The sequence below is a fragment of the Dermacentor andersoni genome, chromosome 4 (assembly GCF_023375885.2).
Source record: "Dermacentor andersoni chromosome 4, qqDerAnde1_hic_scaffold, whole genome shotgun sequence".
Classification (NCBI taxonomy): domain Eukaryota; kingdom Metazoa; phylum Arthropoda; class Arachnida; order Ixodida; family Ixodidae; genus Dermacentor; species Dermacentor andersoni.
The window spans coordinates 14,294,356-14,312,024 of NC_092817.1; the positions used below are offsets into that span (position 1 = coordinate 14,294,356).

General features: G+C 48.0%; 1 protein-coding gene across 1 annotated transcript in view; it reads left to right on the top strand.

Annotated features, from left to right (window-relative positions):
- The window catches only part of LOC126535956 (uncharacterized), a 638,450-nt gene that overhangs the window by 86,906 nt on the left and 533,875 nt on the right, over window positions 1-17,669 (top strand). The window lies entirely within an intron of this gene.

Consider the following 17,669-nt stretch of genomic DNA (forward strand, 5'->3'; position numbering starts at 1 on the left):
CAATGTCCCCATTGTCGTATTCATGTAAACGCAGCTTGTAAAAAAGCAACAAGATTTCCAACTCTCAACACCGGCATGGCCTGGTAATACCATATTTATATATCCCGGTTTTCGCTTGAATGTTAGGCCCAAACGAAGCCTATACCACATTCATGTATTTCTATATAAATAGAATATATTTTGACTACATTGTCCCAAAAGGTAGGCAGAGTTAATTCGTTTTCTAACAGCTGCATTTGTAATTATCCTCTACAAAAGAGGCAAACTTGGTGGAAAAAGCGGGTTTAACTTGATTTTCAGAAATCGTCTTCGAGGTGCAAAATTGGGAATTACCTGATTTTACTCGAAAACGAAGGACCCTACTTATACTCAAGCCTGCTCCTCTCGCGGTAGGACTTGCCGTTGCCAAAAGCGCAACTTACGAATTCAACTTAGCCTACTATTTCTCTTTAGTGCCCCTTCTGAAGGCCCGCGTCTCCGTGGTTAACGTATGTGCGCATGCGCGTGCGCATACCCATACGCGCGCGGAGGCACGCAATTAAAATGGTGCCGCGTGCACAGACAGGCACGGCCTCGGCGCTGTGGTGGCGTGCCTTTCGTCGTTTCTCTCGAAGACGAGGTCACGTTCTGTCACGTTTTTTTTCCCTCGAAGGCCACGCCCTCCGTGTAGGACATCTGGAACAACGCTGACTCAATGCCTGCTTGCCGGTTACGGCAATCGCGCACGCGTATGGTGGGAAATGAGACAATTACGAAGGACATGAGACGACGAGGCGAAAATATGTGCGCATTCTGTGTGAATGACCAGCCAAATGTAGTGTCCTTATAAGTGCACATTTCGCGTCGGGATCACTTTGCACGATCGCCGCTTCCTTCGAGACACAACCACGAGATCCGGAAACATATTCTTTCAATGCAGACGTATTTACCGAGTGTTTCAGCGAAGACTTTCAAACATTTTTTTAAAGTTTGCCTGTGGGAGATAGCACAATTATAGTTGATGGGCTGGTCTACTCAATGTGGCGGACGTTACTTGCAAAAAAAAAAAAAAAGAAGAAGAAGGAAAGCATAATCGACTAATTAACAAAAAATCACTAACTAAATTTCGAACTAATTACATTATGGCCGGTATTGCACTTTACAAGTTCTAGCCGTGGAGTTCGCAACGCGGATCCACTTGGAACGAATTGCCAGTATAACACCAGTTTCGATATATTAATTCCCGAACTTTGCGGAGAAATGCACTGGCGTTTCAGTTACTTTCTTAACAAAACGTCGTTTCATGCATTGGAGCGCAAAAGTAACTTGCGAATTCCACGGCTAGAATATATAAGTCGTAGTATCGGCCGTAAGGTAATTAATAAGGAACTTAATTAGTGAATTTCTGTTAATTAGTCAATTATGCATTCCAATCTTTTTGTGCAAATAATGTCCGCCTCTTCGAGTAGACCAGCTCATCAACTAAGATTGTGCTATCTGCCACAGGCAACCTTTAAAAATTTTTGAAAGTGTTCGCTGAAACACCCTGTATAGCCTATGACAACATAAGAATGCAGTGGCAAATATACCGCTGTCCAACTCGAAAGAGACTTGTACAGTTGGTTGCATCAGCCGATTGCATTCACTCATTTCCGTGACGTCGTGGTGGAGGTAGACTCGTTTTAATATCGACGTCTCTGGGCAGGGGCGTAGCCAGGGGGGGGGGGAGGCTTATGGGGCTTGAGCCCCCCCCCCCCCCCCGAAATTTTTTCGTGTTGTCATGCGCCGCCGACCGAAACAACTCCCGGGGCCGGAAATCATGCTCGGTTTTGTCTAGAATGTCCTTTTCACGCTCGGAAAGACATTTTAGCGCGAACATTGCGAAATCGGGCTGGCTTTCGCGGGAATGCCCATACATCAGGATCACATATCGTAACGCAAAGAACCCCATCCGAGCACAAAGTTTCGAGGGCGTTTTGATGTCGAGCGGGCTCGTCTCGGCATCTCGCGGAGGCCGCAGAATCTACGGAGCGCTTGGATTTCAATTCTGAAACTTTATGGGTATAACGTTCTCATAACCTTCTCATGCGAAAGGTGCATTGACGTCTCCAAAGTCGTGCTTTAGATTTTCAGTACCGAAACTTTGTGGGTTTAATGCTGCTATAAACATTTGATGCCCAAAGTGCATTGAATTTTCTAAAGTCGTGCATTGGACCATACAACGAGACAAGCCAAATCAACACATTATCAGAGAAGTTGACAAAGCACGCAACGAGGTTCGAGGTTCGATGAGACGAAGCGTTGTGGTGGTTCATTTGTGCCGTCATGTCATAAAAGAATATCAACATTTTTTTTTCACCTGCGCCAAAGCATCCATGTCAAGACACTAAAGCCAGCAAAGTTAACTAAGTTCTTATTTATTTTTCTTCTTGGACTTTTGTTTGCGAGGACACATTGAGCCTCCTTTTCTTCTTCTTTTTTTTTTTTTTGTTCTCGATACCCGCGGTCTGCTGATCCAGACAGAGCGCATGCGTTTTCCTCGTGCTGCATCGACAACCGCGCGGCGCACTTGGATGCGCGTTCGTTTTTCTCTGGCCGACTGGATTTTCACCTGGCAGAGTTTTGGGCACTTTCTGGTTAGCAGACGAGAAAAAGAAACAATGCATAGTCGCTCGCCACCAGCACTGCGGGGACTCGACGGATTGCAACGCGTTCGCTTGAGCGCAACCTCTGGAAAATTTTGTCTCGCCGGTGTAGAATACCCAGCATTATGCGTAATGTTCTCTGTGGACCGAGCGTCTCACGTTTTCTTCGTTATTCCTTCGGTAGCCACACTAGGTGCCCAAAGTAGGCAGTCAATTGTAGCCAACATGCTTTCCTTTGCGCTATTTCATTTCGGTGCCCCCTTCCCCACAAAAGGAAAGAAAAAGACTGTTTCGGCGCAGCGAATTGTCGCATGGTGAAAGTTCTATTTTGTTACTTCTTTTGCGGAAAGTAATGGGCCACGGGACGCTTCAGTTGCCGAATACTCTTATTATAATGTTGCGATAGCAGCTATATGGCGACTCCAGGAACATTCCTGCCGTCGCCGTCGCCCGAGGGCGATAACATCGTGACCGCGCGCCGCATGCTGTATTTGCGTGAGGGCAGGGGAGGGACGACATGGGTGAGCCGATGATGGTGGCTCAGTCTTGTGTGCGCAAGGGAGAAAAGCGGGGAGGAAGCGCGCCACCTTCCGTCGCACGCGATACAATGGGAGATTGGAGTGGGGGGGGGGGGGCTGTGATCTGTGAATCTGTGGTTGCGCAACATGTTTATTTGCATTGTTTGACGCATCATATATAGTGATTTTTCTTACTACGTAGATTTATTGAAGACTTATACGTATATTTAAATATGTTGTTGCGAGGTTTTGTGTATATGCGCAGTGAACTTTGTTTCCAGAGGCACTTTTTTGCCCTTTATCAAGCTATGTCTTCACATTTGTATATTCCATTGTATCTTCGCATTTCTAACGTACGAGGGCTAGTCAGTTGAAAGAGCGCCAACTCACTCCGCGCAATAATGGTTCCGTTCATTATTTGCGAGGCATGCGCATAGCACATAGGCATCTTTTACAAAAGGGACATGCAGGGGTGAGGATAAATGTTTTTTAATGCTCTCATACACTGGGTTGAACATGCTTGCGTGACATATGGACGCTCCAAAAGTTGAATAGCGTGGTGTCCTGGGGTTTTTGACAGATGAACATCTTTCCTAAAAAGAAATTAGTCGCCGTATGGCTGCCGTGTGTGTTGAACATTGCGTTTCATTGGCCACTGTGAAGCGTTGGAGCAAACGGTTCAAAGAAGGACGTGAAAGTTGCAAAGACGATCAATGACCGGGCCAAAGCCGCCGTGCAATCACGCCCAACACAATTGCGAAGGCTGATTAGACAAGAACGGAGGATAAGCATCGATGTCAATTGGCAGGGCGTGTGAACATCAGTCACGGTTCGGGTCACACCATAATTCATGAACATCTCGGTTATCGGCTCTTGTGTGGGAAATGAATGCCCAAGACTTTGAGCCATCGCCAGAACACGGAGAAGTTCAGCGCTGCCTTGACTCATCTAATCCCGTATCACGATGAGGGTGACGACGTTTTGTCTGCAATTGGGACCGGCGACGAATCATGGTGCCGCTACTACTAGCGTGAAGCACTACGGCAAAGCTTACAGTGAAAACATTTGAATTCACTACCCTCAAGGAAAGGAAAGACCGTCATTTCTGCCAGAAAGGTGTTGTGGACTTCTTTTTTTCGATCGTCAAGGGTCATTATTGGTCGTATTTGCTAAACCTGGAGAGACTATCAATAGTTTCCTATATTGTGAAACGTCGGATCGGCTGCGCGTCGCAATCAAGAACAAGCGACGTGGAAAATTGAGCAATGGGATCATCTTGTTCCACAACATTGACCGTCGCCACGTCGCTGATGTGGTTAATACAAAATTGGCAAAGTTCAAGGGGGAAACGCCGCAACATCCGCCATACAGCCCAGACCTGTCGCCTTGCGACTTCCACAGTTGGGAGCATTTGAAAAAACTGCTCAAGGGAACGAACCAGATTCGTGTCGGACGATGACGTAGAGTCAGTTACAGATTTTTGAAGCGACACAAGGACTTTTATGAGACGGGCATTACGCGACTCGTTAGTCAGTGGGACAAATGTCGAAATGCTCATGTAGACTACTTTTAAATAAAGTACCCCGTTTGTCACATATTCGCATTGGCTCCCTTTCATTTGACTCGCCTTCTTATATTTAGCAGAACTCCTGCTTTTTATATGTGCTCTCTGTTTTGACTATAGTTTCAGTGCAATTACTCACAATACATGACCGATGACAGCTGCTGCTGCGCAATACATTGGAACAAAGGACAGCGTCATTGAGATTTTTCCCTGGCTGTTGCATATATACAAAAATGTAAACAAGGTTCTTGAATGACATGGAGAGAAAGAAAGAGAGAGAGAGAGAGAGAGAGATGCAAATGACAGAAATGCCGGGAGGCTAACAAATTTTCATTCAAATATTTGCCCTCAACTTGTACATTTCATGGCCTTTACATTTTTCATATCAGCGGCATGCACTGCTTTGCTGGTTTCAAACCGATATAGTTCTAAAGTTCGTCTGACATTTGCATTACTTATTAAATATACAGAAAACATGATATAAGATATTTCGGGCATAATTTTGAGACGTACGATTATATTCTTTTATGAAAAAATACACATTTTACTTGTCTTGACAGTGCGTAGCGTTCAAGAATTCGTTTGCAGCATCTTTGGCAATGGCAACGCAGTTATTATTAATGTTTAATGTATTTGATCCATCGACTCTTTCTATGAGGAGGAGGCCGAGCTACAAAGTGAGCCCCCCCCCCCGAACGAAATTTCTGGCTACGCCACTGTCTCTGGGGAACCATAACGACGGTATTGAGCAACGCGCGAATGTAGGGAAAAAAGGACAGAGGAGAGTAAAGAGCGCTGTTCAGTGCTCTTTCCTCTCTCCTTTTTTACTTACGTCAGTGCGCTACGCAATATATCCGCCGTTATGAACTACGACCAACTCGTCCAAGCTTCTACCCTGGGTAACTATATTTCTTAGCACGGAGCCACTACGGCCAGCTGCAGAGCGGTTTTGTAGGGGGAACTTGTACTGAATTCTATGGGCTGTTACCGAGCGCCGTAAACTCTAATAGAGAGGCTGTCCGTACCTCAACATGTGCAGGGATGCTCTGCCTACGTCTGGGTGAGCTTTGTTAAAATATGCGCACATTGCACGCGCACCCTTTCACTGGCGCCTGATTTGCAGCTCTGTCCCGCCTGGAGATGAGTGTGACGAAGTAACTCTGCCTTCGCATCGCGCGCGACATTCTATTATTGCTGAGAGCTGTACAGGTGGTAACGACACTGCGGATAGCTTCACACTTATAGGGTGCGAGCGTGTCGGTTGGTCCCTATTGTGTATGTCACTTTGTATTTCATATTTCTTACTCAACACCTGGAATAGCACAACAAGCCGTTCCATGACGTTCGCAGTTTCTCATTAAAATAACAGTGTCTTTCTTTCCTTCTTCTTTTTCTTTTTTTGCTATCGAGGGTTCTTTTTAATAACTACATAAGAAAGGTACTGACTGTTTTCTTCTATTATTTTTACTCTTGCATAAATATTTCAATATTTGTCTAGCGATTTGGGATATCAGGCTCGTTAGCAGCCAAATCTTCCATTGTATCGCAGATAATTATCCATAACAGCAGGAACAAGCGTGCTGTTTCTTACTGCGCAGTTATTTGCTTATTCTGTTTTACGCAACAAAGGTGAACACGCCAATACGCGAATGTATCAAGAAAAAACGCCTACGATGTTAGGCACGTGAGTACCCTTTCGCTCTCACAAAATCCAAAATCCATATCCAATCCTACTAGATACGCCAACGGCACGGAACAAAGATGAGAACAGGAGTAATTATTATCATTATTATTTGTTTTGGAAACATACAGTTGACAGGAAAGAGGAAAGCGAGGAGAAGGCTCGCAACTGCCACCGGAAGAGGCACAACGCCTGCCTACTCTTCAAAAAGGAGGAGAACGGGACAGAAAGACACAATGCAAGATAACCCGCCGTGGTTGCTCAGTGGCTATGGTGTTGGGCTGCTGAGCACGAGGTCGCCGAATGGAATCGCAGCTACGGCGGCCGCATTTCGATGGGGGCGAAATGCGAAAACACCCGTGTGCTTAGATTAAGGTGCACGTTAAAGAACCCTAGGTGGTCGAAATTTCCGGAGTCCTCCACTACGGCGTGCCTCATAGTCAGAAAGTGGTTTTGGGCACGTAAAACCCCATAATTAAAAAAAAAGAATGCAAGATAGGAAGAAGGAAAGGAAGGAGGAACGAAAGAGGCAAGATAATAAATCTCAAAGAATAAATCAGTAACAGGAGGCGCATTGAAAACACGAACACGGGCTGCGAGCGTATTATTGTTGTTTGAAGAGCCTGCTCAAGCCTTTCTTTCGCACAAAACTGCCCAGATTATTCAGTTGCACCCACCCCCTTTTTTCAGTTCTTGAATTCTATCTATGCCGTTGAACCACGCAGCTTATAATGAGAAAGATTCAGCTCTCGCGGTAAATCCTGACCGCTGAAGGTCACCCTTGTATGATTGCAGCGGCTGCAAGGTATAAAATTGCTGTCTTAAAGAAAACGAACAATTAGCTGGAGGGTTGACATTATCTCTATTAGAGCAATGAACCAACTAGTCCAGGCTAGACTTTTGGTCAAGCCACAGCTAGTGAAGTGATCGAACAATCGAGCTAGCGGTCGAACAATCGGGATATGTGTCAGGCTGGAGCCAAAGTATCGACAAAGGGCTTGTCTTCCTTACGGCGTCAGTTTTCATCTACCTGTGAATGTCTGTCTTGTTTGAGAAGCACAAGTTCTGGTGGTGTTGGTCGAACAATCGAGCTAGCGGTCGAACAATCGGGATATGTGTCAGGCTGGAGCCAAAGTATCGACAAAGGGCTTGTCTTCCTTACGGCGTCAGTTTTCATCTACCTGTGAATGTCTGTCTTGTTTGAGAAGCACAAGTTCTGGTGGTGTTGGTGACGATGATGTTGCTACAGGTGGTATTTCTCTGCCTGAACTCTCTTTCCGCGTCAAATTTGTCACTGTGAGTCAGCCGGTCCTCTTTTCAGCAGCTTATCTCTCGGCGTACGTGCGTTCTGATGTGCAGCCCGGGTACGTTGCACTGTTTCAGCATTGAAGACGCACTGAAGTTGCGCTGAAGATGCATGAACTGGCCATCGCCAAAAAGCCGTTGCTGAAAATGGTTCTTTCTGGGCATTCGGAAATCGTTGCAGGAAGAATTCGAGCATGCGGATGTTGCCCCAAAGTGCACTGCACTGGCCCCTGACAAGGTTCCTGTCCCGTTGATCTGAAAAGAACTTGTGTAACAGCTCGTCCTAGAGGACATGAGAGATCGTTGCTCCCAAACGCCAGCTTTATGTCTGCGCCACCGGGAGACAGTTTCTCCCGTTGGGAACATATAGCTCCGGCGGTCCCCCCCTCTCAGTTTTATGCGACAATGCGACTCGTGTACCAGGTCTTGCTCGCGAGACACCCAAGACACGCTTCCCGTCTCCGCATTTTGCGCCAGAAGTGCAGCTCTTTTCGCGTCACACTTCACTTTACGACACGATAAAGAAAAGAGGCGCTTACGCGCCCGCCTTCTTCCGCTTTAAAAGAGCTACGATGTCTTGACGCCATCCGAAGAGGAACATGACCCGCGTACAAGACGAAGCGGGTATGTAAGCACACTACAGAGTTGACTGTCGGAATGGCGTTTTTTTTTTCCCTTTTTTTGTGAGTTTTAACGTGCAGCGACACACCTTTTTGCACACTGTGGTGCTGTGTCGCGCACTGCTCACGGAGAATACGTAAGTATAAGCCGATGGTGGTTTTGGTTTCCAGGTTTTTGCTGGCACTTTTTGGACAACCTGTCCCACGCGTATGACTCTCGAATAAAGCTTCCCTCGGAGAGCTTGAAACGAGTACGTAGAGAGTCGTCGGTGCACGTACCCGACTGTGTGTGTATATATATATATATATGTATACTCTACAGAAGCTGCGCCTGCGGCTCTGCTTTGAAGTTCTGGCCTGAACCAGGCACCGCGCCTGTGTTATATCCGGGCCAAAAACGAAGAAAGAGCACCGGCCGATAGTTATCCGCAGTACAACTCCGAGCGCACATAGGCTTCTCAGCCCGTTTGAAATTCAATCTTCGTACTACTGGAAGAGAGCCAGCTATGCAGCTCGTTCTAAAAAGCTCAGAAGCAAAGAAACCTCGTTGGAGAACCGATCTCGGCTGCACGATCACACATGCATGCGTGCAGCTAGATTCCGCGAAATGCCATTACATCAACGGGCACGCATTTCCGGACGGTGCCGGTTCTGCTCTGTTCTGTTATTTCAGCCATTATCTCAAGCCGCAACCAATTTAATGCGTTGCTTTCCCCACTCCCGCAATGGCAAGTATACTATAGTATCACTCACAACAGCCTACATGCGTTTTTTATCCTTTTCTCTCTGTGCATCGCATGATTACCGAGACCACGCATTTGTCGGTGCCACTTTGCGCGCAATCTGTAATGATCTATATCGACGCAGACCCTGGTCTGTAGTTTGCTCTTTTGTGTCTCGAATCGAACGGTGTGCTTATCGCCACGCGTATGCCACGATAAAAAGACCTCTGGTCTGCAGTCCGGGCTCTCGTTTAACTCTCGAGGAGCCAGGCGCGGCGCTGCGCCTGGCTCCTCGAGACCGGGAGAAGAAATATCGCCGGCGTCTGCCTACCCGCCGCCAGACGTCGCTGATTGCAATAAACAAGGCCGACTGCTCTAACGAGCTTGGCCCTTGCATGCGGTCGGAATTGATGTTTGGAATAAAAGAGGCGTTCTCTCGGCGGAGTTTGAAGTTGCCCGCGATAATGCATATAGCTTTCGCTTTCGCTATCGGGGCTCATATATGGAAAGAGAGCGCCCGCTGTAGCTACGGCTGTCTCGCTCTGTGACTGCTGTTCCTGCCGTCTCGAACCGGCGTTTCTCCTGGCAGGCGGGGCTTCAAAATTCGTTTTGTCTATTACGAGCTAGGCACGCCTTCGATGGGTGAGCCTGGGTGCCTTTGCTTTTTAACAACTAGCGCCACCCGAGGATAGAAACTGGAGGCAACGGCCGCAACCAACCGAGCAGACGGACTCGACTAGTCGGGTCCTGCCTCATAGCCAAGCCACACACGTTCCCAAGATGCCCCGCGGTGTCCCGATCGCCGCGCCGGAGAGGATCGGACACATAACAACATACTTCTGCTTCTTCTTCTTCTACTACTTATTCTATCCCTTTCTCCCATGTATCTCTCCGCTGGGTCAATAAAGATGGAATAAGAGAGGTACAGACGGAGGTAGAAGGCGATAAAAGAGAAAGAAAGGGACCAATAAGCGAACTGGGTAACGCGAACAAGTACGCAGAAAAAAGTAACTCACAAACGACGACGACTTCTAGGCTTCTGCTTCTTCTTTGTTGGAATGGACCATCTAGCCAAAATAAATATTTATTGCTCGAAAATAAGGGAATGCAGTTTCTGCGTTTTAAGAAATATACATTTTATTCTCCAATTGAGCTCTGATGTCACTGAAGGATCGACAACAGGGATCAGTAAGAATTGAAAACGCAAGAAAGAAAAAGAAGGAATGCTAGATATCGTGATTACGAGTTGAGAGAAGCAAAGAAAGAGACTTCGGAATACCGGAATGATGGATTGCTGGTCCACATTGGGAACGATGATAATGAAATTTAGTGCACGTACACAGTGCACGTGCAGCGGTGGCGTAGAGGTAGAACACCCGCCTCGCGTGCAAGAGGTCCGTGGTTCGAATCCCGGTGCCGCGCAATTTTCCACCGGATTAAAAAAAAAATCCGCGTGTTGATAAAATTGCATAAACAGGTCTGGAGTGTGTCCTGATCCCGGTGACCAGAACCGGTAACGCACTCTCTCACCAGGTCACGATTGGCCACCCTTGTGCAGTACTTGACCACAACCTCCTATATGAACACAACAATCAAACCCCGGCCCCTCAGTCCCCAGCAGCTGCGAAGCAACTGACCACGGCGGCGGTCAGACCTGCGACGCAGCAGAAGGTGCTAAGAATCCCTGGCTCCGGGCAGGCCGCCATTGGAACATGACCTGGCAACGTTTAACGCTAGAACGTTATCTAGTGAGGCGAGTCTAGCAGTATTAAGAAGTTTGCAGGGACAACATGGCCACAATTAGTACATGACCGGGGTAGTTGGAGAAGTATGGGAGAGGCCTTTGCCCTGCAGTGGGCGCAACCAGGCTGATGATGATGACAAAGAAGAGACGACAGAGATGAAGGCCTGCGTCTGTCTTTTCGGTAGAGCATCGGGTTCTTGAGTTTGGGGAGCCCGCGGGCTCAATCCCACCATCGTATTTATTGTTTATTATTATTACTTTAATGAAATAGGCTCGATACAAGCGACAGCGGAACCTGCCTGTCTACCGCAAAGTGTCTGTTATAATGCAAACAACGCTTCAAATTAAAATATCCAGTGCTGATCGAGGTAAAATGTATTAAAAAAGACATTTCGGCTACCCATGACAGCCTTGTTCGCCACCTTTCAACCACGAACCTACCTATAATAGCGTGAGCCTAATTCTGAGTAAGGTTTCCATCGGGGAACACAAACGTCTCTAACAAGCTTACATTCGTCATCACTGGGCCTCTCATTTGCTATGGTCTTTTTCCATGAGACACTATTCGGTTAGACACTAGATTTTGCCAAAAGCCGACCGAAAACATGAGAACAGAACCGATAAATAGTCCTTAGGCCGAATCCCCAGAGCCTTTCGTTCGTAAGTGTCCTTTGCCACTGACTTGGCCGCCTCCGCTAATAATATGTCCGGCATCAGGATTGGTGGGAATTAGCTCTTACCAACATTTCTAGCTTAAAACGTCTCGCTCTCTCTCTCTCTCCCTCCCCCCCTCTCTCTCTCATTATAATTTTATTTTTCATTTTTTCGTGCGGGCCCTGATTTCATCGGCGCTGTTTTCGCCATACAAGAGCCCAGAAGTTGCTGGCCCGAGGCTATATGCGGCGGGGACGAGGATGACAACGTTGAACCTCCCCTCCTCGTTCGCCCCGACGGAAAGAAGCGGCGGCACGTGCACGCGAGACAACATGCAGATGACGCGCGGCCGGGGAGCGCAGATGGCACAGCCTTGGCTGCTGCTCGCCGCCGTCTCCGTGCTCTCGCCTCGGATCTCTCCTTTTCTTTCGCCCGGTGCACGCCGTGCACTGGCCGCGGGCGATGTACTAGCTGCCGGCCGCTCGACGTGCTCCGCCCCCCCCCCCCCCCCCCCTTTTCTCCGCAGGGCTCCTCCGCGCTCCCGTCCAACTCCTCGGTGGCGGCGCGCCCCGTTTCGTAACCTCCCAGCTCTCGACTCTGGTCCCCGAGCATTTCGTGGCATTCACTTGGCGCCCTCCTCCTCCCAGAAAGTCTGTCCCCGTGCACCGCGCCGCGCATATGTAGTGCGTGTAATATACGCACGTCCGGGGTTTCGTGCGATATACGCGACACTCTCGCTTTGCTGCTTTTGTTGTTTCTTATATTCGTGCGTTATTTCCTCCTTGCTGCAGCAGTTGCGTGGTTCGTCAGGGTTGGTACGGTGAGGTAATCCGGAATCCTGAGTGGGGCTGTATGCGTGTCACGGTGCGTCCGCTGGTGCAATGAACAGTAGACAGCGGCCAGCTTGGACAGCAGAGGAGCTGGCCGGCGAAAGCGACGCCCGCGTGCTTCACGTATACCATCAACATAAGTTGAAACGCGAACGAGACAAAACTGATCAGAACACCTGCTACGCGAAATTATATTGGGGTGCGGCGTGCACTCACCCTGTGGTCGTTTTCGAAGCATGGTGTAGTCCCATACATGCGCTTTGGAACATGGTTACAAGCGCAGGCGAACATGGAAGCACAACAATGCAGTCTAGTTGTTTTCGACTTCGCGTGCTGATTTACGCTGCTAGTGCACTGATCGCCGCTGTTTGCCAGCATAAAGGAACACTCAAAGGAAAAAATAACTTCCGCTATATTAGTAAATTGCGCTTCTACAATTAAAAAAAAAGTGCGTTCTTACCGTGAAAGGCGAAATCCACAAAAAACAATATTGGTCCCCGACACGGTCTCGAAGTTCCCTCGCCAGATCGCGCTGATGTCATAAATTTTGACATGTCGTCTGTTCTGGTCCAGTTAACTGCTTATATATCGCTAAAGCTGCACTACATTGTATTCTAAAGGAGCCAAGGACTGAACTTAGCAAATTCCGAGTTTTCCGAGCAATTTAGGCATTGGGCCTACCGCTGCAAAATTAACGAAAACAAAATTTTGTCACAATACTTGATCAGTCTAAATTCGTTTTAGTACTTCTGCGTTCCTTTAAAAGAGTACTGGCACATGTTTTCGAAAATGTACAAAGTCTACCACACGCTTTTCGCACGTAAAATGATTATACTTTGAGTGTACGAGAGAGAGGGAGGGAGAGAGAGAGAGAGAGGTCATAAGGGAAAGGAAGGGAGGCTGAGCCCGGTAGGCTTACATTGCAGTGGGAAAGAAGGAAAGGGGATTTAGAGTGAAGGAAGGAAGTTCACTGTCCGCACTGTTACACACACAAGCGTTCATCCCTGAGTCCCTGACTAAGGCGTTGATACAGGCTGGTGCATTTCAAGGAACGCACCAGCACCTTTGTGGCCTTCCACATAGCAGACGCATGAGGCCCCGGGCCCAAGATCTTCTCCTGTGTGAAAGGCCGGTCGTTTAAGTGCACCAAAGCTGTCCGAAGGACACTCCTCTCATATTGCTAGGTGGGGCAGTCACACAGGAGGTGTTTGGTCGTTTCTTCGACACCACATGTGCTGCATTTGGAACTGTCCGCCATTACAATTAGAAATCGGTTGGCGTTTGTGAAAGAAACTCCTACTCGCAAGCGGCACAGTAATGTTTCTTCCCGTCGGTCACAACCACGTAAAACAAACTTGAGACTAAAGAGTTGGCTTCGATATGCTAGACCTGGCGTCATTAATATTATCGTAACGCCATGGCACAGAGCAATTTTAAGCTGACGTCGGGCAGCGACAAGGCTAGATTTAATTACATTGCTCATAAAGAACACGTTCGGCAGCACGTTACACTCCCGTAACACGTGAAGGCGAAAGCCATGCTGCGCACTTGGTAATGCGCCGTCTCGCATCGTCGCGTTGCTGCTTTCGCAGCTCGGCTTCTTCGGCTCGTATTCGACGCTCAGCAGCGGCTTAGCGCGCTCGTATATCGGGGTCAGACTCGCGCCGACGACGTTTCTCTTGGACTTTGCTTTGCATCCTCTCAGAAGGGGATTGAAACGTATGCTGTTCTGCGTGTTGCGTGGGTGATTTCAATAAATGTATGCACTGTTCGCTTCATACCCCGTAAGCCTTAACCTTACGGGAGTATGAGCCACTGCATTTTTGCCAAACCTACACAGATACAGTAAAATGTTCCCACATACATATCGGGGCATCTGCCCCTGGTGCGGTGACACACGCCCTACACTCTTTCACATATCGTGGGGGTGCGGGGGCAAACCTCAACATTTCAATACGCCTAGCACGTCCTTTGAGCGGTGGGAGGTACAGCTGACCGGCGATACCCTGGCGGGACAAGAAGCTCTCGTCCAGCAAGTACGTCGAGCAGCCATGGCCAGTGGAGTCCTGGAATGAGGACACCACCCACTCGACCTCAAGAGCAACCACCTCGATGGTCCGAATAAATGTTTTTTTCTCTCTCTCTCTTGCTTGCTTACAGGGGTATGAGCCATTGCTTGTGAGGGCATCAGCCGTTGAGAAGGTCAGCTTTTTTTTTTTTACCACTCGACTAAACGCCGCGTTTCTGTACGTTGTATGCGTGATTCTAATGAATGTATATACCGTACGCTTCACTCTGCTGAGTGCTTGTAGCCTCTGCGTTGCTAGAGGGATGAGCCATTGCATATTTTGCTTGTTTGGGGGGGAGGGGGTTGTATGTACATTGTTGATGATGATAGTTTTTGTACCATTGGGCCAGACGACGCGTTCTTCTTCAAGGCCATCGGGCGTATGAGCTATTTAAGGCTTTCGCTTTAATAAAGAACAGTGCTGGGCGTGTTTCTTCTGACTAAGCGTGTAACAGCTACGGCTGATTGCGACTGCAGGAATGGAGCGAATCATTATATCATGGTGTCATGAAACATACATCCCGTGGTTGCATAAATCGAAAGTGGTTCCTAGAAACTAGTATGCTTGAATACTGTGACTCTTGCCAGTATTTCTTTAAAGGTTTATATGGTTTAGATCTTCGTATAAACCAAACAACAACAACAACAACAACAACAACAACAACAACAAAATTTGTGGATCCGATGCAGTGTGGGAATCGATGTAAGCGAAGCTTTGTAGGCTGTTTCCTTTGAATGACGATAACCAGCGGTGATGTTGGCGGCGAATGTGTAATTTCTTCAGCGCTTAGTTCAATACGAGAGTGGTGAGTTGATGTAAAACGTTACTTTGTGTGCATCGCTGCTGTTTATCTGCCTAGTCCACAGTACACACAAGGGGACGTGTTTGCTTGAGGCGTTGTTCTGCGTCATTGTTAATAATCTGTGAAAGGGTTGAGCCTTATCATTGCCTCAGATGACGCATCGCATCGTGGCAGAGGTGTCAGAAGAACATTTCCGCAACAACTAGTCAGCAAGGGCACTGCTCTTGTCCGTTCGGCTGCTGGAAAGGACCCTTCGGACGTGTGACATACGGATATGGCAGCGCAGCGTGCTTCGCCACCACAGCTACCGGCAGAGACGCTAGCTCCAAGCGCTCTCTTCAGACAATGAACGATTGTAATGTTTACACTATCACAGCCCAGCACTTGAATTTTTATTGCGTAGGAAAGCAAGCACAGCATGATGTCATACGCACAAACTGTGAAACGCTGCCACGGCGGCGCCGCCCGAGGTGCGCAGAGGCGAGCGCCATCTGGGGGCGTTGCAAGAAACCCGGAGGCGCGTGCGATCTACACTGCAACAGCAGCAGTAACGCCCGGAAAGTCGAGAGAAGAGGCAAAGAAAGCTTCGCTTTAAAGAAGAAGGAAATGCGAGTTGAGAATGCCATGTGAGTGCGCCTTTACAGCGTCGCTCGATTTGCGACACACAAGCAAATCCTGTAGCCTGTGGGTTGTGGTTGAGACGTGGAAATATTAACGAAAGTTTGCTTCGTCACATTAGTCCCCAGTTTTCTCAGCCTCTCACGGTCTTCTTCCTAAATTCCTTGCTGCCTCGAAACTGCTAGGTATCACGTGAGTAACGCTTGCGCGCGAGCACCGCGGAGAACACGAGGAGCAGCAACGCGAGTCAGGGTCACCCAAAGGCTGTCGCCGTAAAAGAACGCATTATGGCCAAAGCCTCTTCTCAAGCTCCGGGCAGATATCAGAGGCCAGGCGTAATTGGTCTTTAACGCTCGCCTGAGATGCCCATGTTTATTTGTGAGACGTTGCAACCAGAACTTTATCCGACGCAGGCCTATAAGGATTCGAAATGCGTACTGGTTACACTAACCGTACTGTGGTAACGAGAACCACTTTGTACATTCGCGAGAGTACATTATAAGTGGTATCACACGGTGCTCGACCAGTCGTAGCCAATCGATCTTGCAAGGCACTTGAGCTGGACAGGGCTTCAGTGCGGATACTGTGTCCCATCCGTTTAGATCATGGTGGCTCGGATATGCTACTGCACCAAACATAAAAATCCGCATAAGCACTTATCAAACACGCACGCACACTTAGGAAGGCACATATATTATCAGTTTAGCGCGGGAGAACCACTAAATCAGCCATTTCGCTTGCATTCCGTCCCCATTGGAATGCGGCCGCCGCTGCCAGAAATCGAGCCCGTGACCTCGTGCCAGCAGCAGATATTCATAGTTACTGAATAGCACCGCGGGTGTACCATGTGTCCCACGTAAATTGTGCCAAAATATTAAAATATGCTAGTGCCACATAGCTGGACAAGACAAGGTAATGTTGTTTGTCGTCGGTTGGAGCAAGTAAGACTATCTTTTATTATTCGCATAATTACATAATTAGTTATTATTAATTAATCAACTTCTGAACTATCATATCCAGAGAAACGCTGTCAATGAGATAATTGTAGACCGTCCTGAAAAACTCCCGATCCAGCTTTCAGTCGCTCAGTATGTGCTAGTCGCACCTAGTCGCGCGGCACGTTTCCGTGTTTTGCTGTCTTTCTTTCAGACTTCGAAAAAAGCTTTTATGTGACACGTATTGAGCAACACAAAGCCAGATATGGAATTTTTCAGGACCAACGGATACACAGAAATAAACCGGTGCCAGAAACAACACCACCATTCACGCTTTGGAGAGCATACAAGGTGAAGCCCTACGCACGTGTTTAGGGCGGCGTTGGTGCACCTCAACACCAGCAACAATCGCCATTGCGAGAGACCACATGATCCAGACACAGGTAGCTGTCGACTCTTGCCATCACTTAGCCTCCCTACCAGCCGACACCTCAAGCGACCTTTTCACGAGTGATTCGCGCTCATTAAGAGTGCGTATCATCATCTAATACACCGGCGGCACATGCAGCTTCCATCTCCAATGTTTCACCTGCGACCGCCTCAAGTAAACCTTGCTATTCCCAAAATTACAAAGAAGGCCAGTCATTCGTCGCCGGCTCTGAAGCAACTGACGCTGCTATTACTGCACCAGACATATCATGACCGCATACATATATATGCCGATGGTTTGACCTCACCTGCCACCACGACTGCCTATTTCGTCGTTCCAGCTAAGCAGATCACAGTTAAATTCAAAGTGTCAAACATGGCTACATTTACGGCATCATAACTTGCAGTCCTTTATGCCGCTATGAACTACGTCACCGAAGAGCCGGCGCAGAAACGGGTCATATTTTGTGACTGTAAGGCAGTTCTTCACAGTATCAAGTCTGCCTTACATCACAGAACATAGGAGCAGATGATATCCGTATTTAGGTAAATAC